At 49.2% G+C, this 27,797-nt stretch overlaps 1 pseudogene across 1 annotated transcript in view; it reads left to right on the forward strand.

The window, feature by feature from the left end:
* The window catches only part of LOC149344529 (uncharacterized), a 47,027-nt pseudogene extending 34,097 nt beyond the window's left edge, over positions 1 to 12,930 (forward strand). The window contains exons 15-22 of the transcript XR_016283207.1: positions 972 to 1,118; positions 1,704 to 1,825; positions 3,207 to 3,503; positions 4,864 to 4,976; positions 6,922 to 7,159; positions 8,546 to 8,881; positions 10,673 to 10,920; positions 11,192 to 12,930. The product of XR_016283207.1 is annotated as an uncharacterized LOC149344529 (transcript). The remainder of the gene's footprint in view (positions 1 to 971; positions 1,119 to 1,703; positions 1,826 to 3,206; positions 3,504 to 4,863; positions 4,977 to 6,921; positions 7,160 to 8,545; positions 8,882 to 10,672; positions 10,921 to 11,191) is intronic.
* Positions 12,931 to 27,797: the final 14,867 nt, after the last annotated feature.

Raw genomic sequence — 27,797 nt, forward strand, 5'->3', positions numbered from 1 at the left:
ACGGAATAAATGTTTTCCAATCCAATCCATGGATGGGAACACAACTAAAAATGGTAGGGGCATAAAGTGCGAGAGTACAGGCTTTAAAAGCGTATACAAACGTGCTGCGTGTTCGCGGGTGGTGGTCTCAGAGATGTTGACTGTAGTAATCGGATCCAAACGTAAACTACTGCGGCGATGCTCCCGAGTTATTACAGTCCGTATTCATGGACGCACGTGTAAATTTCTCGTGTGCTGGAAATTATCTCGTTTCGGCCTCGTCTGCGATATCCCCATCTAATCACGGCATTCGTATCTTTAAAGCCGAAGCTAGGACTTCACTAATGCTCAGTTGACCGAGAAATGTCGCGGATATATCTTGGGACACATCCGTGGTTTGTAACCCGTGTTCGGGATCAATGCCTTTATGTTGACAGCATGGGATATGCAATAAAAGAATATAAATGGTGAGGTACCTGTTCGTTGTGCGCTGCTATACTCTCGATAATCTCGCGAAACCGTCGTCTGGAGCGGAAACAGTACACTAAGAACCACCATTTTATATGTGGTCTCGCGATGAACCGACTATTTTATTTCCGTTATATTGCACGGAGGAGCCGATAGGTTATCGCATGAGATTCACTTTCTTTTTTTTTTCCTTTTTTCACCTAGGCCGCCTCGGTGGCTCAGTGGTTATGGTGCTCGACTGCTGACCCGAAAGACGCGGGTTCGATCCCAGTCGCGGCGGTTGAATTTCTATGGAGGAGAAATTCTAGAGGCCCGTGTACTGTGCGATGTCATTGCACATTAAAGAACCCCAGGTGGTCGAAATTTCCGGAGCCCTTCACTACGGCGTCTCTCATAGCCTCAGTTGCTTTGGGACGTTAAACCCCATAAACCATAACCATAACAACTATCTTCTTTCACCTGAATTTGCAACCCCACTTGGCGTTATTGTCACTGAGTTCTCCCATGCTCCGTGTGATGTGCAGGCGATGTGATCGTGACCAAGAACCCGTGCATGCACCCGGGGGACATCCGCAAGCTGAGGGCAGTGAATGTGCCGCAGCTGCACCACGTGCGCGACTGCATCGTCTTCCCTCAAAAGGGAGAGCGTCCACACCCCGACGAGATGGCCGGTACTACACAAGGCGCGCTCCATGTTGACTTTGTGCTACGTGGGGACGGATGTAACCGTCGCTTTCAACAGTTGTGACTGAGGGCTTGCCTTAGTTCACATGCGCGTTAGGACTACGCTCTGCCAAGGCTAGAACCCCGTGGTCTTGCCTTCAGAAGACACCCGGATACCTTTGTCGACGCTTAGAACTCATAATGCTGCAGAGACCCAAAGAACGCCTACTGGCGTAATGAGGGGTAAATCCCTCGCTTTCACCTTTCGTAACTGCGAATTTCTAGCATTGGGCAAAGATTCAGGAATTGTTCCAGACCCTGCGTGACTTGTATAAGGAGGCACAGCGCTTGTCAATCGCTAAAAAGAAAGTAACCGTGCTTTGCCTGAACCTGCATGCCGTGAGCGCTGTCACAGCACGAAAAAAATTCACTGCGAGGGTGCATGATCTGGAGCGCAAAATATTTCGTAGTTTGGGCTTTAGGAGTTTGAGTGATTCCTCTAGTCGTAGAGGCCCATTCACCATAACTGTTTTCACACGTCCGCAGACAACTTGCTTCTAATGGTCCCAAATGTGGACTCCACCTGCGCTCAGGGTCTGACCTGGACGGCGACGAGTACTCAGTGCTATGGTACGAGGACCTCATCTTCAAGAGCAACTGCAACCCCATGCATTACTACAGTGACCCGCCCAAGGAACGAGAGGCGCCCATTGGGGTGAGCAATATCGCTGATTACTCCTCTTAGTCTTGCTAGGCCTCAGTGTGGGTATGGGGAGGGCTTGTTAATTTTGGTGAGGTATTTTAGGTGTTATTGGGCCAGTTGCACCAACTGGAGTAGTCCCTATACGACGAGATAATAAAATGTTCAGCAAATTCAGCGGTGGGATACGGCGAAGACTGGATTGTCACCGACTGATCACAAATGAGGCTTAATGAGGCCCTAATATGTTGCAAGCGTCCTTTTAGTATGAAAAGAGGCAGTAATCGAATTACGATTCCGTTTTAGAATAGGCTGCATCACTGACAAACCTATCGTCTACTTTTCCGAAGTTTTACTGGCTTGTAGAAAGCATAAATAAAAGGACACCTGGCTGCTCATTTGACACTCGCGAGAGGCAGCGCTCTTTGCTCAATTGTGACTTTACCTTGCAAGCCTGGCTTCGTTTTGGCCATGTTAGGTTGAGAGCGGTGGCTGAACCATTGGATATCCGTAGATAAGTGAACATAACCAAAACGATCCGAGCAGATGATCGTTCACAAAGAAAACCATCCAATACTTGCTTATAAACATGGAATACCCACAGTACTGAACTGTGGGAAATACCTCGAGCGCATACTAACTATGGTTACCACATGCTACGTAATATGCTCCCGTGGCTTCTAAACAAACGAGTTGTTTCATGGCCACAATACTGTTTTTTTTTGTAAATGTATCATAGCCACAATAATTGCACTTTCTACCTTTTTCTGCTTTGCACTGTACATTGTATACTTCATTAAACACTCTCCTAATCTTGTAATTGTCTTTGCTTATCTCTTGATTTTGTACCAGATCCTCCCATGTCTGATGCGTTGCGTTTGTACTCTAGTGTTGTTGCCAATGCCATGTTTTTAGGACCGTGAACCCCGTCAAGCCCCGTTAGGCTTTTTGTTCATGGTCCTTAGCATCTGTAATGTTTATGTTGGAATACAATAATGATGATGATGATCAAACTTGTCTGAGCTCCTGTGAGCTGTCAATGATGGCGCCCCGAAAGCGTGCAGCATGGCTGACCCTTTTAAGCACCCTCTTCTCTCAGAAAACAAGATTGTCTTAAAACACAAGTAATGCATTGCCGCTGCTGTGCTGCGAAGTTGAGTGTGAGGAGACGGCTGCTAAAAGTCTGCAATTCCCTCCCGCTCCAGAGTAGAGTCAGCAACGCTGGTCTAGAAGTGAACTGCTCGCGCTAGTTCCCTCAAGAGTGCCACCAAAGGTTTCGCACACGTGTAAAGACCCTGATCTCTAGTTTTTTTGACGGATATAAAGGGACGGCGTGTAAAATTCTGTTTATCGTCCGTCTGAGGAGAGGACTTCCTTTCACATACGGCGGCCGCAGGTCCAGGACATGGTGGACTTCTTCTGCCAGTACATCAAGGGCGACAAGATCGGCCTGATCGCCAACGCGCATCTCGTCTGGGCTGACATGCTGGACGGTGGCATCAACTCGCGCCGCTGCCGTGACCTGGCGCGTAAGTGCGCCGTCAACCTGGACTTCGCCAAGTGCGGTGACCTCAAGGGCTTCCAGAACTCCGAGAAGCCACCCATGTACCTGGACTTCATGGAGAAGCTCGACACAAAGAACACCTACTGCTCGCGCAAGGTGCTCGGGCAGCTCTACCGGAACTGCAAAAAGGTATACTCCCGCGCTCGCAGACTTGTGGTTCAGACGGCTACCCTTACTCAGGTGACTAAGGCTACGAAAATACAGTGCAACCTCGTTATGACGACGCTGGAAGGAGCCGGCGATTACTTCATTAGAGCCCGTCTTGACAACTTCCAAGGCGAATCATCGTTTTTCGTGATATCCATTATTTTTTTATGAACCGTTTCGCTGTAACGAGGTTCGACTGTATGCAGGATATGATGCGTGAGACGATAGCGCTATTCATAACGCCCATGTCTCGTCCGAAACTCGTGTTTGCTCCTGATTTGTGTTTGGCGCTGTCTTTACTTCCGTCATTGCCCACTCAGGTTTTAGTTCTCGCAAACGGCCACCTCTGCGACTTTTCCAAGATGTTTAGGTTCCACACGTGGAAATGAGCGACAGGACTGCTGAAAGAGCAGCTGTTTCCTTGAAGGTTGGCATCTGCAAGATCCCCGTTTGAAAACGCTTGAGCAGCATTGTGACAACCGCTAGTTCAGGGCCATCTGAGCTCTTGCACGAACCTGTCGGTCTTCATGTCGGTTGAATTTGAAGCTAGTTTACCGCATAGTTATAACTTATAAACCCCGTGAAGCTTCTGATGTGAAGGTCATAAGCTTGCGTGGATGATCGCATGTCGATGATCGCATAAGCAAGTACGCCTTGAGCGTAATTGGTTCGAGAAGTACTTCTTACGTGATAATTAGCGCTCTATTTATGAAGTTCTGAACTGAATAGGTTGCGCCGTGAAATTTTTTTTAACCACATAGCACATACCATGCCCGTGATAGTACTCCATGGCTGCTTCTGGCGATGTACTTTGTAACCATCTTGTTCATCGGCATGGGCGAATAGAAGCGTAGCGTTTGTCTGAATTCAAGAAGCTCAAAAAGCTCTGCTTCACCCCTCCGTCGAACGGCAGCAGCCTGTTCGGGGTTTTCATTCTGTGAATCATTGTCAGACTGCCAACTATCTGCATGGGTCTTATGAGGTCTTATACGACATGTCAATTTTGCTGGGTAGGACAGTTCTGACTTCTTTAACCTGCCCACGGTTGCTCTCTACCGACTGCCTTTGAATGTCACCACGGGGAAAATTTGATTATTCGCGTCTGGCAGTAGGTCTGAAGACACAGGAACAATTTTAATGCACTGTCGGTGACAAAAGTTACCGACCCCTCCTTCACGCCGGCTTCGACACCATGGCATGGTTCTTCGGAACTTGGAAAGGAGGCCAGTTAACTTTTGACACCGATTGTGCGTTCACGGATGCTGTCTGCATTGTTTATTCATGATGTCCGGAATGCGCGCATCACCCTTTTGTGTCGTCCTTGCGTGGTTTCGGCGAACAGGTTGAACTGAGCACCGAGTGCCTTGAAGTGGTGGAAGACAGCCTTCCGGACCCTCGACTGCTGCTTGAGGGACGAGAACAGTTCCTGCTAGAAGCCACGTCCGCCTATAAGCGGTACGCACTGTATCTCTGAACACTACAGTAGACAAAGTGTGCTGCAGCAAAGGAGTCGCAAGATATTAACCCTTTATCTTAATTATGCCGGTGTTCTCTTGCTGCTGTAGGACAAAAAGAAGTTGCAGTGTTTTAGCGTAGTTAGACCGAGTAGACGTGCGGAAGCATGTGTTTATTCTCGGTATCTTTTTTCTGGCATCTGCATGTGCGGGTTTCTCGCTATTCATCTTCGCGCCCTCTTTCCACTCTCGGGCAGCTTGCGTCACGCTCCTCCGAACTAACCTGAGCTTATCCGAATCACACCGAGCTACACACAAGATTTTTAAGCGAAAAGCTTCACTAGGCTAGTCAACACCTGGCCTGGCGTATGCTCCGTGATCAGAATTAGCCGCAGCTGCGCGTGCGCAGAACCGAGTGACGTCACAGAAGAGGCGCAGGTGGTCGGAGCGGCCGCCGCCGCAACCGCCACTGCGACTCCGCCGCCTGACGTTTCGGCGCAGCCAGACGACAAGCGTGGGCTCGGGCTCTTGAGAGACAACACGGCTCCCGACCCGGAGTATATTATGTAGATGTAGCAGGGCCATCGCCCACGGGATTTTACACGGCCGCTGTCGTTCACCAGGAAATGCACGTTGGTGGACTCTTTTCCAGCCCCGAATTCAATGCGAGCCGAGGAAGTAGCGATAGCGCTTGCTGCCGCCCACGCCAATTCGAGAATCATCATTACGGACTCCCGAAAAGCATGTGGTCATTACTTGGCAGGGGAGATCTCCCCCTTAGCTGCTTGCATTCTAAGACGGACTGCCACTGATCCAACACCGAAAAGAATCATTTCGGCTCCTGGCCATCAGGGCTTACGAGGTAATGAGGCCGCTGACGCGGCTGCCCGAGCGCTTATTCACCGGGTTCCTCATCCCAGCTCTTCTGTCTCGGAGATTAACCAGCCGCTGCTGCGATTCAGGGAAATATTAACGCATTATAGCGACAACCACCGCCTTTTCGACGGAGGAGCGAACTTTAAGGCGCCTGCAGACAGGTACTCTACTCTGTCCTGCAATCTTAAAACATTACGAACCTAACACGGATGGGCGATGCCCGCACTGTGGGGAGACCTGTGATATATTCCACATGGTGTGGGCATGTACTCAAAATCCTCACCTCCCCCCTTCCCCTACCCCTTCCAGAGAGGCATGGGAGACTGCCCTCCTCAACTGCTCTTCGCTTGAGTCCCAAAGGGCACTGGTGAAACGGGCGAGAGACGGGGCTTTGTCATGCGGTGTCCTGGACTAGGGACACCGACCATGTAGCGGGGCCACTCTATGGCTCCCAAACTCTACTTCAGCAATTAAAAGTTTTCACCACCACCGCGCACTGCTGCGCATATGCTCCGCCTCCTCACCGCCGCTACTACTGCGCGCTCGCCTCCTCGCCACCGTTTGACCTTTCGTTGCAGCCGTGTGTTTACCACAGTTACTACGCATGCGGGAGGAGGGTTATATAACGCGCTTGCCTACACCGTTACCGTGGTGCTCCCAGTGCATTGTGCGCGAACTGCGACAGCCATGACGTCAAACAAAGCGTAACTGCAGCTTTTCGCTTGTATATCCAGGCTTAACCAGAGCTAAGCCTCTGCCAATTTTCTTTTTAATGTTCAGCACCACGATGCTTGTGGTGGAAGCCATTCAAAATAGAAGCGTTTTTCCAGATTTCCTGGGCTTGCTTGTGTCGTAACCCATCGTTTTCCGTTGCTACATCTCGTGCATGGTTCACTGACAGTACCTCCTTTTTCGTTGCATCACCTGCACAGTTCAATAACACTACTTTCTCTTCCTTTTCTGTTGCTTGCATCACCTGCATGATTCAGTGACAGTACCTCCTCCCTTTCCGTTGCTTGCATCACCTGCACAGCTCAGTGACAGTACCTTATCATTTTCCTTTGTGCCAGGTACGCGATGAAGATCCGGGCGCTGCTCAAGTCGTATCGAATCGAAAGCGAGAGCGAGGCCCTCTCCGGTGCTGTGTCCAAGCTCAGCAAGTATGTGAAGGAGAAGAACGACCCTGCGGACATGGCCATGGTGCTCGAGAGCCAGGTCGAGCACGTGGTGCGCCGAACGCGCGAGGAGTTCTTCTCACAGCAGCTGGACCCGGCTCGCGAGAACCTTAAGGCCTCCGCCTGGTACCAGGTGAGGCGTCGTGCGCTTTCTTTTCTGCGTGCATCGCTTTCTTTTCTGCGTGCATCGCTTTCGATCTGGTATTCTGCTGAGCTGTGGTCAGTGCATATTGAGGGAAGCTGGGTGAGCGAACAAACAAGCCGGAAACAGATATGGCACACGAACACAACGCTAAAGGCTGTCACCTTATCCTGTTGTTAACAGTGTTGTATTTGTGTCACTTCCTTTGTCTTTCGCTGCCTTATTTAGCTGCATGTAGAACTTGAAGGGAAGACAGAGTGATGAATGGTGGCCGCGTGCCTTGGAGGACTGACACCAGCGCCGCGGAGCGTTGGCCGCTAGGTCTGAGATCATGCTGCACGATGTGTTTGCGGCGGCTGACGATAACGGGTAGCCTTATAGTAAGGGTACCCTGCAGCCGCTATCATCATGAGCGGCGCTGATGTCAGTTGAAGCGACGTGCTCTAGCATTCGTGTTTTAAGCTTGCAGAGGGTGTCACAGTGCAAGATGGGAGGCTTTTAGGTTGACCATTTCTTACTGCGAGCCTCACCCTTTCCCCTTCTCGGTAATGGAACTGCCTGCCTGGCTGGTTGCGTTTATAGCGGAAGCCTGAAAGATTGTGCTGTTCAAGGGGGGCTGTCGATTGTCGTGGTGTACCTTCTAAGCAGAGCTCAATGCACATACTTGAAAAGCCGGGCTGAATAGCCACACTAATACATTCTGAAGGTAGCATGACGGCGACCAAGAAGGCAGATAGTTAGGACTTCATATCAGTGACTGCATGCAGTCTTCCATCGACGTTACGCAAGCTGCCCTCGAATAGCTTCTGAAAGGTGAATAATGCTTGCGGAGGGAATCTGAAGCATCTGAACGACCGACTATCTTAGTGGCCGTCCTAATTCTATGCCAGATTCCGCCAGTCCACTGACGCATTCGACGACAACTAATTTCAAAAGTTAGGTGTGGTAGTAAGGAACAGATGATTACTACTGTCGTGGCGGAAGCAAGGTAGGTAATAGCGAGCTGAAGTAATATGCCCGTGACCCTTCCTCCGGGTATCCGACATAAAGCTTTAGACGAAGAATGAGAAGAGATAGTTCGAGCTTGTGGCCTTATTTGTACTTGGTGCTCAGTAATGCATCTTGGTTATACCTTCAGCGAAATGAAAGCCTTTTTTTAAATAAAAACTACTACAGGGCTCATTCCTCCCGCATTTTTGAGCGTCTTCTGAAGAGATTTCACGGTGACTTATGTTTTGACAAAGACCGATGATCTCGCTTTAGCGTTTTTCGTTCGATGGCAGCCGTAGACTAGCATTACACCTTACGGTGACTACGTTAAGGCTAACGCCTTGTGCAGGGTAATTCGTTAAAGTATCATGTGGGGTCGGGACGCAGGTGACGTATGAGCTCCAGTCCTCGGAAGGTGGCATCCAGAGCTTCCCCTGGGTGGTGTCCGATGTGCTTATGCGCATCGTGGTCAACACGTCCTCCTGTGTCCCCGGGCCGGCATCGCGCAACAGCTTCAGCCAGCGACTCGGTGCGCTGCTGCTGGGCAGGCCGCACCCTGATGGCGGCGACCAGAACGACACGCAGCACGGCGACACGCAGGTGCTGACCAACCTGCTCAGGCTCATGTATGACTGGATCGACTCCAGCCGCGAGTTCCTCTTCGTCCAGGACCCGCAGGAACTGGATCTCTACAAGAACATCATGCGCGAGGCATGCGTCAAGGTGCGTGGGGTCAGCAAGAGAGCTGCGTGGGGCGGAGATAATGCGGAAAAGTAAACGTACAAGTTAGAGGGCTGGACACCTTTGCGTACTTTGTGCATGGGGATCTTTTCTGCATCGCCGATAACTGTCTTGAGTTCTTTGCCATTCAACATTTGTAAGAAGTGGGATGGAAGCAGCATTGTGGATGGCCTGCTCAACAAAACTAAGTCCGTCTTTCGTACAGAAACACTATGTGCAGCTACATGCGGCACCTTTGAAACGAAGCGCCATGCACTGCTGAATGGGAAGATTTCAAAGCGCCGGCGTTTTGTCTCGTATTTGACCTTGCGTGAAGTCTACAAGGATGAGGGTGATAGTCACTCGACGTAAGCACCAGTTTGTGCTGATTGTGCGCTATGAATATAAAGTTTCAGCACAGCGCAAACGTAGGAACGCACGCACCCGATAAGCCTTGGCCAATAGTAAAGATCATGCACCTGCCTACCTACCTCCAGCAGTCAACCGGCTGGTACGGATATGGCTACGCTATTACGTCTCCGCTATTCTGCTATCAGAACTTATCAGAACTTAATAATAACGAGAAGCTGTACTTCCTTGACGGTTCCTCCTGCCTTATGTTCGGCTTCTTTTCAAGCAATTATGAAATGCGCAGGATCGGGCGCTTAACCTAGATTAAGGTTTATGTTGTGAAAGTTTCTAGAGCTTAAAGGGTCAGTCTACTCACCGAGATGAGTGTATAAATAATGGCATATTCTGGTAGTTCGCACCCTATAACATCAATAACGAGGGGTCTGCGCCCGGTTTAGGCAGGAATTTATATTTTATTTCGTCGTTAAAAGTCGCGTAAAAAAGCATAGTGGCGACCCCAAACGTTCATTTTGTTCAAGAAAGTGGTAGTCTTTTTTTGTAGAAGGACAAGTGAATATACTACGTACCATTTGTATGCCCCAATGTCAGAGAAACGCACGTTTTGTTCTAGTAAACTGTAGAAGGCGTACCGCTCGCTTTTTCTGTAAATCACATGAATATTTATAGTTACACGTACGCAAAACGCAAGCACATTCCCACTTTTAGTTCAGCGTATGCTAGCAGAGACGCAAAAATAAACTCAGCCTATAGTGGCGCCATCTGGTCGTCAGATCGGGAACCATTGCTGTAAACAAACCGACTCTCCACTTAAGTCTAGGAGCGGCAGAATCGCCACTCTAATTATTAAAATAAAGCAAATTTATCTCTTATATGTTTTCTTATAGGCGACATGAGACGAAGCGAAAGACAGGCGCCCCATTTATGGCCAGTGAACGCACTGAAAAAGGCAGCAACAACGAGAATTCAGTCCGAAGCGAGAGGTCCGGCTTCGACGGGCGCCGCCATGTTTGTCGCCGCGCGACGGAAATCCAGATGGTTGCCAGATGAGACTACCATCTCATAGAGATGTGTTCCCACATTAATAAATTCTATTTTAAAATGTTCTACCGCACTCCTTGGCACCACAGCTGGCTAAACGGTAATTTGAGTAAAGAGCTATCGGTTGCCGCAAAGAAAATATGGTCGATAAAATTCAGTAGACTGACCCTTTAATAAGGTAAAGGGGGTATTTATAAGCGCTTTCAAGACCTTTTACACGCTCCTGGTGTAAAGAAGTGAGAACGATGTCATGTGGCAGCACAGTAATCTAATTTCACCGCACTGTAAAAAAAATGCATCCATAGGTAAATGTACTTAGAGTGTGTGTCATTCTCAGTGTGTGAGGGCCTGTAGCGGGAGTTCACTGTTCATTTCCCATCGCAGGTGTCCCGCTCCCTCTCGAGGGACGTGCCACCGCACAAGCTGGTGGTACTGTGCCTGCGCTTCGCGTGCGCATGGTGCCTCAAGATCTTCCAGGGTGGAAGCGACGGAGAACTCATCTCCAAGGAGTGCCGACGCCACTACCGGCTGGGACACCTGGCCCTCATCACGCTGAACCGGCTTTCCATGTCCGGCAACCTGGCCTATCTGCGCAGGGCACCGGAGGTGTGCCCCTCCACAGAGCTAATCAGGTATTTCACACACTGTTCGGTGTGTTGACGAACTGCGTCAGGAATAGCAGCTGACAGGTTGTGTTACTGCCATGTTTAAAGTGGGTACATAATCGGCATGCTTGATTTATTGAGGAAGTAATTAAAAACAGCCAGTGCATGTTTCGGAAATCCAAGGCGACTTCACAGCTTTTCAAAAGCACCGCTACGCGCAGTGCCTTGGTAACTATTCATCGCAGTGCACGAAATACCCTGAATTGTCTTCCGCTGTCCTATTGGCTGTCCTCCCCAGGATTTACATCGACCGGGAAGACGAAGAATTCTTCCTAATCCTGCGTCGCTATGAAGACTTCTTCACGGCGATCATGATGGACTGGTCCGGTGTACAGGACGTCCAATGCGACCTCAAGACGGACCGCATGGACGAGTGGTTTCTCCAGCTCATGGTCACCGGGAGCCACTGGGCTCTGGAGCGGCTCAAGGAGATCGTCGTCTACCCGTCTTTCCGCGAGGTGCTGTCGCTCGCGTTCAAGCGGAAGCTTTCACAGACAGACCTGGAATGACGCCGTCGCCAGGACAGGACAGGGATGATGGATGAGCCAAGCCCCACAGCCCTTCCCCAAAGCAGCAGTGCTAGTCTTTTAGTACCAAGACGAGTGCACGCATCTGCGGCAATATTTTTGTGCTATAAAGAACTTGTATATACTTTTACTATTGTTTCTATAGATTACCTCCAGACACGCTAGCTCAATCCGATTTTTCTGGGTGTATTTTTTCATTTGTTTAGTCATTTGTAGTCGTATTGCGTATTTATGCCTTCATTAGGAAACGAGGTGTACACACCTTGTGAACTCTGGACGTTCATTTTTTTTTTAAGCGATGCGATGCTCTGACTTTATTAGACAAGTGCGGCATCAGAAATTAACGCACCAAATTGCAAAGTGGTTGCGGTAAGCTGGCGGGTTGGAGTGGCCCAGGATTCAACGGCCACGGTCTTGTAAGCCTCGAAACTGCTCTACTTAAGCAACGCCTTAGTTTTTACCCGATAAATAATTTCAACCAGTTCCGTGCTTTCTTTGTGGACAGATGATTGAAATGAACCCCACCCACCTAGGCTGTGGGCGAGTTTAAAGACTGCTAGCTCAACTCTTGGAGCACGGATTGACTTGCGCCTGGTCAACAATATGAACCGAGGATCGTGTCTGTTTTTGCGATGTTTCCATTGCCTGCTTGAAACCATTTACTTTTCTCAACAGGCGTACGCGTACGTAGCGCAGAAACTTCCCGGGGTGCTCAGTTTATCGATAAATTCGCGCCTTTCTACGTCGAGGAGGAGCCATCGCTCGATAGATACACGCGCACTGCAGGAAGAGGAATCCCCCTCCTGCTTGCATGTGCGTCGAACTTGGATTTCCCTCGTCGTCCTGTCTCCCAATCACCCTTTATAGTTTTCCTCCCCCGCGTCCTCCTCCGAAGAGGAATCTGATCTCTCGCATGTGCGGCGGAAAATACTGAGGCACCCTGACTAAGAAATTGTTATTAAGCTTATACTGGTCGTGGCACAAGCTTAGACATAGCGTTATGCTTTACCCAGCTGCTGGCAAACTGAGGCCGTGAAGGTGACATCATTATACCCATAGTACCTTTGTTCACCCATGTAAGAGACCCTTTACAGTGCTTGCGGTCGTACACACACGAAAACTGGTCCATTTGAATGAACTTCTATGCTGCTTGGAAGTGTGATATATGAATGTGGGAGAGTGCCACGAGGATGAAACCATCTCCTCCTACGCACGTTTCACTTTCCAGCCTAGTCTCTACGACTTTGTGAAAGCGCCAGAGCTCGTTGATGATCCGCTGACAGTAAACTTGAAATAGGGGGCGCTAATTACCATTTGATATTAGGATGCCTACTCTACATTACGAGTATTACACGAATCCAGTTTTTCGATGCCTGCTCCTACGTGCGTGATAGTGTGTATTACGAACGCGTGATGAAGGAATTCAATAAATCTAATCTCAGTACCTCCAGTTGAAAGAATGTCTCATTCATCGCTGGATTTAATAGAATTGTAAAACTTTATTTAGGTTTTGGCCTAGACGACAGCCAGAAGTCCTTGGACCCTATAGCTGCGGCTTCGGCAGTTCGGACGGTCTTCAGTTGAATCTCGGATCGGAGCTGAGGAGTTAGGTCTGCCATTGATCTTAAGACTTCATGCTTCTTCTCTAATACGGAGCCTGAGATCATTCCCAGAGAATGCGACTGAGATGAGCTCCTGCTTTACATAGCCTGCACTGAAAAGAAAACATTCGACAGAAGTCTGTCTGGTTGGGAAATTTAATGTTAGGAGAAGGTAAGTGACGCCAACTTGGTTGGCGTCACTCACCTTTTCCTAACATAGCCTCCACTGGCTAAAGTACTCACCCGCCGCGGTGGCTCAGTGGTTACGGCGTTTGGCTGCTGGCCGGAATGAGTTCGATCCCGGCCGCTGCGGTCGAATTTCGATGAAGGCGAAATTCTAGAGGCCCGTGTACTGTGCGATGTCAGTGCACGCTAAAGGACCCCAGGTGGTCGAAATTTCCGGAGTCCTTCACTACGGTGTCCCTCATAGACTGAGTCGCTTTGGGACGTTGAACCCCCATAAAGCACATCACCCCGAGTAGTAGAGGCTACACAACACCGGGTTCGAAAATGCGTTTGTAAGCGACGCCAAGTGGTGACCTGGCTCTTGTTTAAAGGTTTATCGGCTGGAGGGTATTTCACCCGCCCTTGTCTACAGTGTTGTGTAATCGCTCTGTAAGACACTAAGCGGTCGCGCCCCGTGAAGCCCTCGGTGAGCCCACCAGCTCGGAGTCCTCCAGCTAATTCGTGGTTAAATTTGTCTGCTATTCCTGCTGGTCTGCGGGATTCTCTTCGCCTCGGGAGAAATTCTCCCTCTGGCGAAGTTGTTCACCACAACCTCAGAGCCGCTAACTATAATGTTCGCTGCATTCCTTGTGACAGATGCGGTGCATGTTTCTTAGGTAGTGGAGGGATTATGAGCCTGGAGAAAAATATTGGGAGCTCCACCTTGGTGTCCACACTGAGAAGATATCCCAGAAGGAAACAAAGCCTCTAACGAGGCGCAGTCCTGAAAGCCGGAATTGTGCAAAGCTCTAGAGAAAAAACGCCGTGTCAAGACTTCTGGTCAGTAAAACAAGCACAAGTCTTTTCTCCTAAACGGCTCTCTGCACTCGCTTAAATGCAGTGTTTTCAAATATATTGCCGCATGTCACCTTATTTCTTGGAGAGGCATCACCGTGCACTTAACGAAGCCTCCTGGAAGGAGCAGTTATCTTCGAAACCTCATCCTATTTTTCTCATTTTATCTCAATCACCTCAGTCTTCATTTTTGTTTTTTTTTTGGTAGGAATTCAGAGGATACGTTCGTCGTCGTGTTGCTAACTTGTTGCAAGAAAATGCTGAAACCCAGTGAAATATATATCGAAGCCAAACCTGGGGGTGCAAAAGGTTACAGCAACAGCAATCCTGCTGCTACAAGTGAGAATAACTGACAAGTCCTATGGAAGAAAGCCTCAGAGCGCAGAACGGAAACGCCGATTACTAATTAAGCACAAAAGCTGCTCAAAAAGGACAACGCACTCCGCCGCTTTGCTCACTGTAGGGTTGCTCTTGTCATCTGGACAACGTACCCCTGGTATGCCCCAAGTTCTCAAAGCGTCAGCCAGCACGGAACTATACCTTTTTACAGTTTCGGTAGAGCTGCCCGAGCGGCTTGCGCTGGCAGTGCATGTTTTGTGTGTATATCCTGCATGGAGTCCGGGTACATAGGGGCTCCTCACCCTTCTATAAGCAGCTGAGGTCGCCGCACTTGGCGAAGTCAAGCTTGACGGCACAGTTGCGCGCCAGACCTTGGCCGCAGCGCGAGTTGGTGCCGCCGTTCGGGATGTTGGCCCAGTAGAGGTGCGCGTTGACGACCATCAGGACGACAATGTCTCCTTTGGTGAACTGGTTTGGTTTATGGGGTTTTAACGTCCCAAAGCGACCCAGGTTATGAGGGACGCTGTAGTGAAGGGCTCCTGTAATTTCGACCGCTTGGGGTTCTTTAACGCGCACTGACATCGCACAGTACACGGGCCTCTGGAATTTCGCCTCCGTTGAAATTCAGCCGCCGCGGCCGGGATCGAACCCGCGTCTTTCTGGTTAGCAATCGAGCGCCAAAACTACTGAGCCACCGCGGCGGCTGCAGACCGGGTTGTGCGGTACCTAGATTTTAGATAGCATAATAGCATTGGGTTCACGTCAGGAGCAACCCGGAGCCGTCCAGTGCTGCGAAATTCGTTGATTGGTCGAGAGAGGTATGACATGCACGTCGAAGATCCGCAGTATTCCGGAGCCTGCATCGAAATTCGACCGCCGGTCGGAATCTAACTAGCGTCTCCGATTAGGCCACTCTTCAGATGGGCGCTGAATACAGTTTGTACAACGTCCATTCTCCGCAGGATAAAATGCACAGAAACACTATTTGGAGCAAGCCCGGACCACTGAGGCGACAAAAATGAACTCCTATATTAACATAAATACAAGGGCTATGTGATCGGAGAGAGACTCCCACGGAGTCGTGCAAGTGCCGCCACTACAGGCACTAGAGGGCAGTACTAGGCAAATATTTTAAACGGCTGGGTACGTATCTGCGAAGTAAAGTCCTCAGTGAAAAATGATTTAATCCATTCCCATAAGAGCTACTTCATTTCGTTGCGCCCACGTTAAGAAATTCTGCAAGCTGCTCGCGACGAACCAGCGCCTGGCTACTTGAAGGATAGCGTATGCTCTGTCAAGGCAGAGATTGGCACTACTTGCCAAGCCTAGGTGCTGCGTTCGCTTTTTACGTCTGCAGCTGTCCAGGCTGCCTACGTTAAAATACGACGTTACAAACCTCTCGCAGCCACAATTTGTTTCAGGCTCTACGCCAAGAATAAAGACCGACCGAAAGCGGCTGCGCGGGAGGTATACTACATTACCTAGAGGCGCGGAGCACTGAAGGCAGTGACCACGGGCGTTTACAGCGGGCTAACATGATCCAAGCCATTCTCTTTATAGCCTCCGGATAATAACAACCTCTTACCCTCAAACCAACAGCCTTTGTGCAAGTTTAACCAAGAGCGTGGTTGAGGCAGTTCGCAAGAAAAGCTGGGTGGGTTGGCGGCGGTTTGTGGCGGAAAACTAGTGCAGCGAGAAGAAAACCGAGAAAAAGGAACGGACTGGCACAGGGTTGTACCTATGTTTGCCTTTCCTTTCGTCTGTGTGCACTGGTTTCCCGCCATGAGACGTGGTGGACGTGACGTCAGTATACGAGGCCGTTGAACTGCAAGATGCAGGACGGTGTAGAAACTCGCGTAAGGTCTAAGTACCACGTTGGTCGCGAGAAACCACAGGGACTTTTTTTCAGCCTTATTAAGAATGAAATACTTTTACGGACTGCCCTCGCCAAACTGAGGCAGACATCGTCCAGCCCACCAGAATTTCGACCCCTAGGAGTTCTGCAGTCATTACGTCGCAATGGATTGAATGAATAAATAAATAAATAAACAAATAAATAAATAGACACTACGCCTCCTTTGAAAAACTGTGATTAATGCGCCTTAGGAAACTTGGCCCTGGAGAAATGCATAGACAGCTTCGGGAAGCCACTGCCAGCGCTTAATTCAGCCAGCTTCGGTCTCACTCCTACTGTGGCGCTGTCCGCAGAATGAAAGAAACCATTTGACTCTTTCTTTTTTTTTTGCTAGATCGAAGGACTCGTACCTTTGCCGCGTAGAGTTCAAGCGAAATATACAGTTTTTATTTCGACGTAGCTGTCAGAGCAAACTTCGCCTGTTTGGCGGTAAAGGCAAGAAGTCGCTCGAGGAAACCTTGTACCCCTCTTCGCAGTCCCTCAGCTCCGCTTGTTAACCGAAACTGCGTTACGAACGCAGGAAGTTGTAATGGAAGCTGCGATGCCCACGACACTTCCTTTCGTTCGCGCGGCAGGTAAACAGCAGCTCAAATGCTGCCGCCTTCGCCGCTGCAAGAGGCGCACTGAGCGGCCTTGGGGCACGCGCTTGGCTCGTTCCGTTATTAACTGGGCGTCTTGGGCGCGCATACGATTAGCGACGCGCCAGTGATCTGGCTGGGCGTTTTGACTCCACCCGACTTGTTTTCTTTAGAGCTTTTTTAGAGCTATAGGTAAAAGGCTAGAGTAGAACACTCGCACATGATTCTTTGCCAAATAAATTCAAATTTCATCACTGTGTCTAGAAAGGCGAATTCCTTTCGGGAAACATGAATTGGCGGCGTGCTTACAAACTTGGGTGCTGACTTAGCATTAAAATATGCCTCAATAAGCTCCTTTGTGTTTTTGCACGCGTTTTTGCTAAAAAAACTTCATCGCCATCAGCCTGAATACACTCACTACAGGGCAAACCCGTCGCACCAGCTGTGCGAGAGGGGTCTCGGGAAGAGCATCATGGGTCGCACAATCCCTAGCGGTGGCTGTGATATAGAAAGCCGCCTGCCAGTGCAGTGGCGCATATCTTAACCGCTGCGCCACTGTGCTGGTAGCGATATGAGGACTCGCCGCCATCTATGAATGTTAATTAGAGAGTGACGAATTCTGTATATATGGGCATTAACTCACTAAAGATGTCGCGGAGCTTAAAGGGCAATCGCACCACTTTTTGAGAATTTCACAATATTCTAGGATTCAAATCTACAAAGGCTATAGGTAAAGCATTTCAAGTGTTTTTGCGCAACTAAAATAGTGACGTAATCGACGATTGATTTGTAGGCTTCTCCTCAAAGCACCGTAGGACTGCGGGGAAGCTCGGTGTGACGTCACGGGAAGTAGATTTCAAAATACCGCATCTGTCAACCACACCATGTCATGTCTCGTTGGATGCTGCCAAACAACGCTCGACGGGCTTTGCCTTCGGTGGCGTTGGTTTGCGTTCATGCGTTGGAAATGTACCTCCTGTACCTTTGATGGTCATCATGACCCCCCCCCCCCCCCCCCCGCCCTTGGCGCTGTGCGCTGCGGAGAAGCTTGAAGACCGTCTCGATTTCAATCGGCGATTACGTCACCATTTCCAATGCAAGCCCAAAAGAACTTCGCATGCTTTACCTGTAAGTCTGGCATCTGACACAGCTGTAGGCGGGTTTCGGCCCCAGATAGCCCGCGTGTTACGAACTTTTCTTGCCCTGGCACTCAATTCCCTCTCGCTAGCAACCAAAACACTCGCAACACTACACGTACCGCCGAGGTTTCGGGTTCGTTTACTAGAGTTCGCACTGATGATTCGCCTTGTTTCGGCGAGGCACCGACGCGGCACCAATGCGTGCACCCTGTCTCTCCTGCATCGCACTGCTCCTGCTCTTACCGGCTTATCTTATCGTCACCGAGACAACGCGCTGCGTATCGCGCTGTCATGTGCGAAGCAAAGCTCGGATGATCACCTTGCGTGTCCCTTCGGATCTTGGGGTGACTGTAAGCAACCGCAGTCTCACTTCCTCTTGTGAACGCTGCGGTAGCCCTGTGCCACCGTTGTGTGGCCGCCGTGAGTAATTCGGCATACACACCCGTGTGCTCCCATTGATTGGAGAATGAGCTACGACAGATTCCATCCAGCGATTGTAACTGCTCTCTCGGAACTATATTGCTTAACATAGACTCCTCTGTTGTTCATGCCTGGGCATTGGCTTAAAAACAGCCGTTTCAGCAAAATCAAGGCTACCAGCGCTCCTTACTGTCGAAGTGTGAGGAGGTCAGGAGAGAGAACTTTTAATCACCATAGATTAATTCGCAGGAACCGGGCGGTCAGGGCCCCTAGTCCAGGGCTGCGCTGGCGGCAGCTGACTTGAGGACTAGCTGGATGATCCAGGCTTGCTGGTCCACGTCCTTGCAGGGCCTCCTCCCACTGCTCGCGTGTCGGGTGTGGCACTGTTGATGTTTTGTCCGGTTTTTCCTGGCATTCCCAAGATGTATGTTAGAGCATGGGGCTTGCTCCGCGGAAAGGAGAGTAACTTGGGTATTGTGTGGGTCTGATATTGTGTAAAATGTGAAGACTTGGATATGTGTTCGTTTGTATTCTTCTCCAGTCAGTGGCATCCGAGGAGGATAGTAGTTTGCGTGGTGATTAGAAATGTCTTCCTTCTAGACTGAGGTGTTCTAGCCTGTCGCCATACGGTGCTAAGAGGGGAGTGGGGTAGGGATCCGCCCGGTTTGTGAGTGCTCGGGTTTGATCATTCGCGACCTCATTTCCGGCTAGTCCTTCATGACCAGGTGTCCATGTTATTCTGTGTGAGTATGAGAGTACTTGATAGTGTGCTCTCCCTTCCGTGAGGTTTTCCAGCAGGGTAGTCCCTTCAGGCTTGTTGGGAGTTCGTCATCATGTGCAATGACTTGCCCTCTTGATCGTGGGTCTTGATTGTGATGGCTACGGACAGTGATACCGCTTCCGCAGGATCTGTTCATAGATGACTGGCCCCTTCTGGTTGTCGGCCGCAGCAATAGCGACCCTGCCTGGCTCGGCATAGGCCCCGATGTCCACGTATACCGCTTCCGGTTCTTTTCATAGTTTTTTTGCCAGTGCTTTTTTGACTCTGGCTCTCCTTCTACCCTGCTGCCGTTCGTGGTGCATGTGCCTGAGTATCCGGTTGACACAGATATTCCCTCTTGAAGGTGTGGGAATTTGGGACTTGCTCTCATTAGTTCCTAGTGCCTGACATAGCCCCAGTCTCGTCAGGATATCCCTGCCTGCTGATGTTTTGGTTGGTTAGGCAAAGCGGAGAGGGGAGAGGGTTTCGCTACAGGCAGTGGTTACGCGCCAATGGAGGTGTGCTGCTGGTTCGCGCGCACTTCAACCTCTTTGCCGCGAACGGGTTGTCTGCGATGAGAACGGCTCATCACGGACAGTGGCGTAACTAGGCGCGTCGCGACATAGCCTCCGATGATCATATCCTGTGGCGATGCAAGGAAGAGCCTCCCCCTGTGGCTCTGCTGCAATATCCTTCTCTTCAGCAGTGGAAGGCAAGGCCGTGTTGGCCAGCTCAGAACCGTCCGTCCAGGTCCAGGCCATGGAGGGGGCCGCCTTCCAGGTCACCATCAGTCGAGGACTGATGGCCATCTAGCACGGAACCATCTACACACGGTTTTCACGAGGAACACGTTAGAGATTACTGTGGGGACTTGCACTGGGGGACTGCGAAAGCACTGACGCCTCTTCCAGACTTGTCGCCTCTATTTATCGTTTTGTTTTTTACTTTTACATCAATTAACACTTTTTAAACCTGGTTAACTCTTTTAGCCTTAGTTTTCGCTTTATACTATTTCGACGTCTGAGGCTGCTTTGACGTCCTGCCACTATATCAACGTCCGTGGCTATTTTGACGGCTGATAGACTTTTTGCCTGTATTTACTGCACACCAGCCATACCTTTTTCTTTCATTAATTAGCAGTAATTAATCACCTATTGTTCTATTTCAAACCTTCATCCTTCTTGGTAGTGTATTTTCCCACAATTTTGAAGGGCAAGGCTGTTTTGACGTCGACCCACTATATCGATATCCATGGCTATTCTTTGAGATAGGTTAGCACCAAAAAAGGTGAACACAAGACGAGAGGTTGACGACACGACACAGAAGAGCGCTACTGACAACAGGTTTTATTGTTCGCTCCATTGTGCATATTTCAAGGTTTGTTACATCATATGCGCGCAACCAGGGGGCGTCCACACTTTTTTCATATCATAAGTTTTCATGCGTCACTCACTAATCTTGAGTTTTATAGCATGGCATGCAACAAGGAGTTAAAAAGCACCAGTAATGAACACGATGAATAAGTGAAAAGAATAAAGAAGAAAAAATAAGGAGAAAAAAAAAACAGGACGAATAAAAACATGCTCAGTGCTCTCCTAAACGCCTCTTTAGAAATGCCGCTCCGCAGAGTATACCGTTATCGAAGCATCGCTTATACACTTCTTGTTTTTTTATGTATGTGAATTGCCTCCAGCAAAACACAAAGGATTTTCTACTTGCACTTCTGCCTAGAACCTTACCTTATTTCAGCCGTGCAACACCTTTGCACTGTAAAACATACGAAACTAAATTCGCAAGCTTGTCTTCCACCCTCAAGTCTTTTGCGTGCTCCCTTAAACGATCGTTAAGGCAACGCCCCGTCTGCCCGATATAGCACCTTCCGCAGGAAAGGGGTATCATGTACAACACTCCTAACGCACATCCGACGTAGGCTATACTTCATGTTGCGTTTTGTAACCGCGCTCATAATTGCCGCAGACGCGGGGGAACAGCTTCGCCAGCTTTTTTGGCGCCGAGAACACAAGTGGCACGTTGTGCCTGCTGGACACTTTTTTTTAGATTATGCGACACCTTATGTAAATGAGGCATCACCTGAGGCATCGTCTTCGCGCGTTCCATACAAGCCGTTTTTTTCTCGGGTACCAAACTTATTTAGTAGGGTTTCAGCAATAGCCATTAAGATCGAGCAAGGGAAGTCTGGAGCCAAAAGGCGGTTGACCTGATTATCAGAGCTAGCTTGCATTAGGTGTGGGCGCGACTTGCGAAGCGCGGATTACAGACAGAGCGAAGCAATAGCTCTTTTTACTGTCTTTGGATGGGTTGAGTCATAAGGTAAGAGCTCTGTGTTGGCACGCAGGAAATAAGCCCAACAGGTGTGTCCTTTGCACAAACTCAGCCTCAGGTCCAAGAAACCTATTTCGTTGTTGTTCGGAATATTATGGGTAAAGACCAGGCATTTACCATGTTTTTTAAATGTTCTTAGGACCTGTTGGACGGAGGCTGCGAAAGCGGAGTCATTAGTGTCTTTCAAAAGGATTAAAAATCGTCTATGTCTCTAAAAACCTTTCAAATAGGGCCACCGATAAAAGCTTGATCCAAAAGGCGATCAATGCATGCTAAAAAAATGTGACATAAAATAGGCGCCACACATGAACCTATACAGACGCCATTACGCTGAAGAAAAGGCAGCTTGTTAAAAGAGATAAAAGTGGCGCAGAGATAAAACTCTAAAAGCTTTATGAAGTTGTCAAGGGACATACCAGCTGAAGGCTGAAAGGATATTTCGCCAGTTACTTCAACAGACTCTTTCACGGCAACTAAAAGTTCGGCTTGATGGACAAAATAAACCAAATCTTCAACATCAACGGAAAATGCGTAACCGATCTGTGATTGTCCTCAAGGTAATCTGACACATTTTGGGAGTTCCTTGTCTCGAAGGGATCATCTACATTCAAGGTGAGCTAACCGGCTAACACATTGCTGCCATAACCCATTTTCACTGATGGTCGTTCTGGAGGGTATGTCAGGTTTGTGGGTCTTAGCCGTGAAGAAGGCGTTCAAGCAGTTACCTCTGCAGTTACTAATCTCATTAGCTAAAGAAAACAGATTCAGGTGCTTGTAAAAACTCATGAAGTTAGTTTTAGCATGCACATCGCTTTTTTCTCACGCGTCCAAAGTTCTCTTCCACGGCTTGCTGGGTTTTTTCTTGTAGGCTCCTTGTTTCATGATGACGAATCCCCCTTCTTTTCAGCTTGTACTAAGACGAGTAGTTGATCTGAAATAGTTAACAATTCCCTCTAAAACACGGCATGAACAGCGGTTAGCACCGCCTGAGCCACACCTCGCGAGGCAGTCAACACACTCAAGCAGACACCTCTCACTATCTTCTCCGTTCACTTTTTGGGCAATGGCCCTGTTAGTGGCGAGCAGGTCGTGCGGCGGCCCATGAGGCTCAAGGACATATTTTCCACCTTTCTTAGAACTCCCTCAAAGTTTCCCCAACTATCAGCACTGGTTTCCTGGATACGCTCTGGCGTTCTGAGAAGGTGTTTCTGAGGTGTTTAAGAATTACAGACGAATTCACCTCAGTCAGTTTGCTGGCTTCAGGGAGTGGTACATCCGTGTAGCAAGCCACTCCTGGTATCGGCTACAGCATGCCATGCGTAGCCAGTCCTGGAATAGCCTTACTTTACGCCAGAACTCAGCTCTGAGAATCTTGCACAGCCTTTGAACATGGCCCCAGGATTGACTGCTCCGAAAAGCGCGAAGATCTCTTCTGGAATGCAGTTTTTCCGTAGGCAAAAGGCGAGGCGCCTGGCTCCTCGTTTGGCGGTTTGGCGCTAGCCTATCTCAGTTTTGCGCTAACCTATCTCAAAGAATGAATAACCAACTAGCCCAGAACCAAGTTTTACCATGGCTATTTCGGCGGCTAATTGACTTTTTTGCTTCTAATTATTTAACCGATTACTCCACATCAACCAAATTCGGCGCGCAGGGACATTTTGTCATCCTCTATCTTATACAGCTACTCTTCTACACCTAACTTTCAATGGAATGACACAAGGACTGCGGTCATGTTTTGCGTCCACTTTTACTGACACGAAACCGCGAACGCAGCCAAATATTGAGTTGGCATTAAAAAGTTTTCCTTCCTCCTCTCCAGGAGCGATGGTTTCCTCGTATTTTAAGCTCGGCAACTTAAGGAGGTTCCAGAGCAGGAGCAATTCTCTGCAGGAGAGATGTACAGGGCTCAATGCATTGCTGCTGCGGAGGTGCCTCGTAAGAACAAGACGAAAATCAATGGTAACCAGGGTGTTGAACCGGAAACGAACCGAATCGGTTCAGACCCACTATTTTGCAACCCGGTATACTTTCTTTTTTTTCAGACAAAACGAGATGGTCGAGCGCTAAGATCTACCCATCCGAAGCTGTCTGCACTTGAAAGTGCGAAAATGGCACCCAGAAAACGCGACAACAAAATTGAATGAATTGTGGTTTCTGGGAAGAAACCTAATTGACGCTTCTGTAATGTACTATCGCGCTCAATATGAGTTGCAACGCGCGGTCATCGACCGGGGCTCGTTCCATGGTGTGCCTCCTCCAAACAGTCGCTCGGAATTATGGGAGAAACGTTTTCCTGAGCGGGGGTGCTGTTGTTTCCTGGGACAGCAGTTTCTCCCAGAATTCTGAGCGACTGTTTGGAGGAGGCACACCATGGAACGAGCCCCGGTCGATGACCGCGCGTTGCAACTCATATTGAGCGCGATAGTACGTACTACTAGCGCGAATTCTAAAGCATTGTACGCCAGGTTCAGGTTTATGTGGAATTTTGAGTTATTACTGCTCCCCTTTTACATGTTTGCGTATGGTTTCAATGAAATTGTTAGCACTGCTCAATAAAGGACTGTAGACACTAAATTTTTGCTGGCTTGTTTTCTTCTTTCAAACGATGCGTTCAACATTGCTTTGCATTTAGCACCCTATGGTATCCGCCTGCAACCAATAAATAATTTATATTTGACTTCCTTCCTGACGCTCTTTCGGTTTCGTCAACAGCTAGAACGATGGCTGTGACGTGTACCTGAATTTAGATTACGTGAGGCGCAAAAAATCGGCAATATAACCGCGAATACGTCGTTTGTTGTAAATCTAACCCTTGAAGCAGGCTGGTTTATGCGCAGTAGTGAGTCCAAGTAACGCATCAGCATTTATATCACAGTTTTTCCGCGCCTCACGTGAGCTAAAGTTAAACAATACGTCACAGCCACCGTTCGGTTGATGAAACGGAAACAGAATGGCAGAATAAATTATTTTACAAATTATTCAGCTTCCGTAGGCGAATACCACTCGGTGAGACTTGTATTCTAATATCTAGGGCATCATTTGAAAGTAGAAAACACGTAATAAAATTAGTTGTGTATAGTTCTTTAAGCACCGATTAAGAATACGTCTACTTCCTTTGTGTCACTTTCCACAAATATATGAACCATTAGAGCAACGACAAACAATGTTGTGGTGGCGGTTTTTGAGGAAAGGAAATGGCGCCGTAGCAGTCTCGCTTCTCGATGGACACCTCAACCGCGCCATAAAGGAAAGGAGGAAGGTGGCATGAAAGAAGAGAGAAACAGGTGTCGTAGTGGAGGGCTTCTGAATAATTTGGACCAACTAGAGATCTTCAACGTGCACTGACATCCACAGCACATGGTTGCCTTTTGCGTTTCGCCTCCATGGAGACGCCGTCGGGTTCGAACTCAGATACACCGAATAAGTAGCCGAGCGCCCTAAACACTTAACAAGCGCAGTGGGTAGTACAACATTTACTTTTGTAAGCATGGCACGGCGAAACAGCGCTGAGGGACGGGACGGAAGAAGAAGAGACAGACACACGAGCTAACTCAGTGCATGTGTCTGTCTCTTCTTCCGCGCCGTCCGTCAGCGCTGTTTCGTCGCAGCATTCAGCATGAACCAACCAGCCTGACTCAGCCCTCTCCTTGGACTCTTGTAAGCGTTCGTTTTCTCAGACAGCGGGTGCTCAATAAAACCTCTCATGATGGGTCAGTGGTGCAACAAAGAAAACAAAATTCCTCAGTGGATGTGGAGCTGGGCTGCTGATTCCAAGGTTGGGAGTTCGATCCTGGCCTTGAGGGCCGCATTTCGAAGGCGGCGGAATGAAAAACGCGCGTGCGCTGTCGCAGGTTGGAAAAAGTTGGGAGTGGTTTAACTCTTCTAAACCTAGTTAGGCAGAGCGAAAGCTCCACTATACTTGGCTACGCTTGGTTAGACGCTTGAAACGCCTCGCAGGCATTCCAGGCACACTGTCAACCGCTCACTCATCCATGGCGCCGCGGTGGCTCAGTGGTTATGGTGCTCGGCTGCTGACCCGAAAGACGCGGGTTCGATCCCGGCCGCGGCGGTTGAATTTCATTGGAGGAGAAATTCCAGAGGCCCGTGTACTTTGCGATGTCAGTGCACGTTAAAGAACCCCAGGTGGTCGAAATTTCCTGAGCCCTCCACTACGGCGTCTCTCATAGCCTTAATCGCTTTGGGACGTTAAACCCCATAAACCAAACCATCCATGGCGACACTGCAGGCGAGAGCGGCGTCGCATCTTTAAAGGGACACTGAGGAGAAATCGAAGTTAGCTTGTATCGATAAATTACCAGCTCCTGATTACAAAAACACCACTCATACCGACAACAAAGCTCTTGAAACGTAGAAAAAAGCAAGAACCAAAATACAGGTATCGGCGCCACAGGCCAAACTCGGAAGTACAAGTGTGATGAAGTCATAGGACAAGACAGTGTTGCTAGAGCCAGTGGTTCTAGCAACACTGGGACACGAGAATCCACGAATCACTGAGGCTGACAAACGAAGGTTGCGCGGTTGAATACTGAAGCAAGTTTTGTTTTGAAACCAATAGTGCGCTTTTATCACACAAGGAAGACCGACAAAAGACAACCTGAATGCTGTAAGCGAAGAAGATCAACACTTAGCGGCGCCACAGGCGGCCGGATGAGTTTCGGTATATCATGGCGCTTCGCTCTGCGTGCCCGCGTGGTTCCGTTTTTGACGCGCCTCGATTTACATGCGCGGAAGAGCAGAGGAACTCGAAGTGCCGCTCGAAATGCGCTCCAAGTGCCGCTCCCTGCGCTTTTGATTGCGCTCCGGGTGCATGTGTTTAGGAAGGGAGGTGGGGGGTATCTGAACTGCAGCTCTTATGGGAGTTGGGATTGTGTCACTGCCGGGAATAACGCCGACAGGCGATATGCGAAGAGACTGCAGCAGAGCTCATCCTGCAGGGGTGCGTGTGAGTCTGGCTATAGTTGTGCCATTTTGGTGGCTTCACAGAGTTCCTCGTAAGTGTTATGTATTCGTAGTCGAAGAAGGCGCTCTATGGAAGCGCATGGGGGAAGGCGTAAAGCTGCGCGTGTACTGCTCCTGATGAGGCCGTCTAAGCGTTCTCTATCTTTCACTAAGAGGGGCAGATATGGTAGTGCGTATGTTATTCTACTGGTGATCTAAGCCTGTGTTAGTCGAAGCGTGTTTGGTTCCCGTAGGCCCGATTTTTTGTGTGTCACACGTTTGATGAGCCTGGTTGCCTGTTGTGTGTGCGTTTGGAGTGCTTGGATGGTGTCACAGTGAGAGCCAGAAGTCGTGAGAAACATTCCCAGTATGGGAATCCTTGGGACTGTGGGATTTGGTTCCTTGCCCAAAACGAGCTGAATATTGGGTGGTGTGCCAGATGTTCGGTGGGGCTTGTATATGAAAAGTTGCGATTTCGTGGGAGAGCATGAGAGCCCTCTATCGTTGACGTACGTGCAATTGATATTTAGGGCTGTTTGTAAGCGGTGTTCTATCTCCGCGTCGCTGCCTCGGCATGTCCAGAGTGTAATGTCATCGGCATAGAAGCTGAAGTGTAGGTTGGTTATCGAATTGATTAATTTAGGTAATCCCATCATGGCTATGCTAAAGAGAGGCTCCCTGTGGGGTGCCTCGTGCACCGATGGTGATGTCGCCTAAGGAATGCGGGCCGAAATGGGCTGTACGATTACTGAGGAAATCGCGAATGTAGTTGTACATGCGTTGTCCGACTTTGAGAGATTGGAGGTTCGTTAGGATAGCCGCGTGGATAACGTGATGAAAGGCCTTATTGAGGTCTACTCCTAATATGGCTTTCGTATCCTTTGTTTTGGGTTCCAGTACCTGATGTTAAAGTTGGAGGAATACATCCTGCGCTGCCAATCCTGGTCTAAAACCAGACATGCTGTTAGGGAGGAGCTCATTATCCTTCAAGCAGTTTCTGAGTCGCGTCTGAATGACATGCTCGAAGAGCTTGCCTACACATGAAGAGAGATGGGTCGGAGATTAGTATGGTGCAGCGATTTGCCTGGCTTGGGCAGAAATACAACTTTCGCTGTTTTCCACTGAGGAGGTAGGGAACCATTTTGCCAGCACTCATTGAAATAGGCTGTTAAGGCTTCGATAGAGAGAGTGTCCAGATTTCGTAGTGCCCTGTTCGTGATCCCGTCCGGTCCCGGAGCGGAGG

The sequence above is a fragment of the Amblyomma mixtum genome, chromosome 5, assembly GCF_055824585.1.
Source record: "Amblyomma mixtum isolate Tamu chromosome 5, ASM5582458v1, whole genome shotgun sequence".
In the NCBI taxonomy this organism is placed as follows: Eukaryota; Metazoa; Arthropoda; class Arachnida; order Ixodida; family Ixodidae; genus Amblyomma; species Amblyomma mixtum.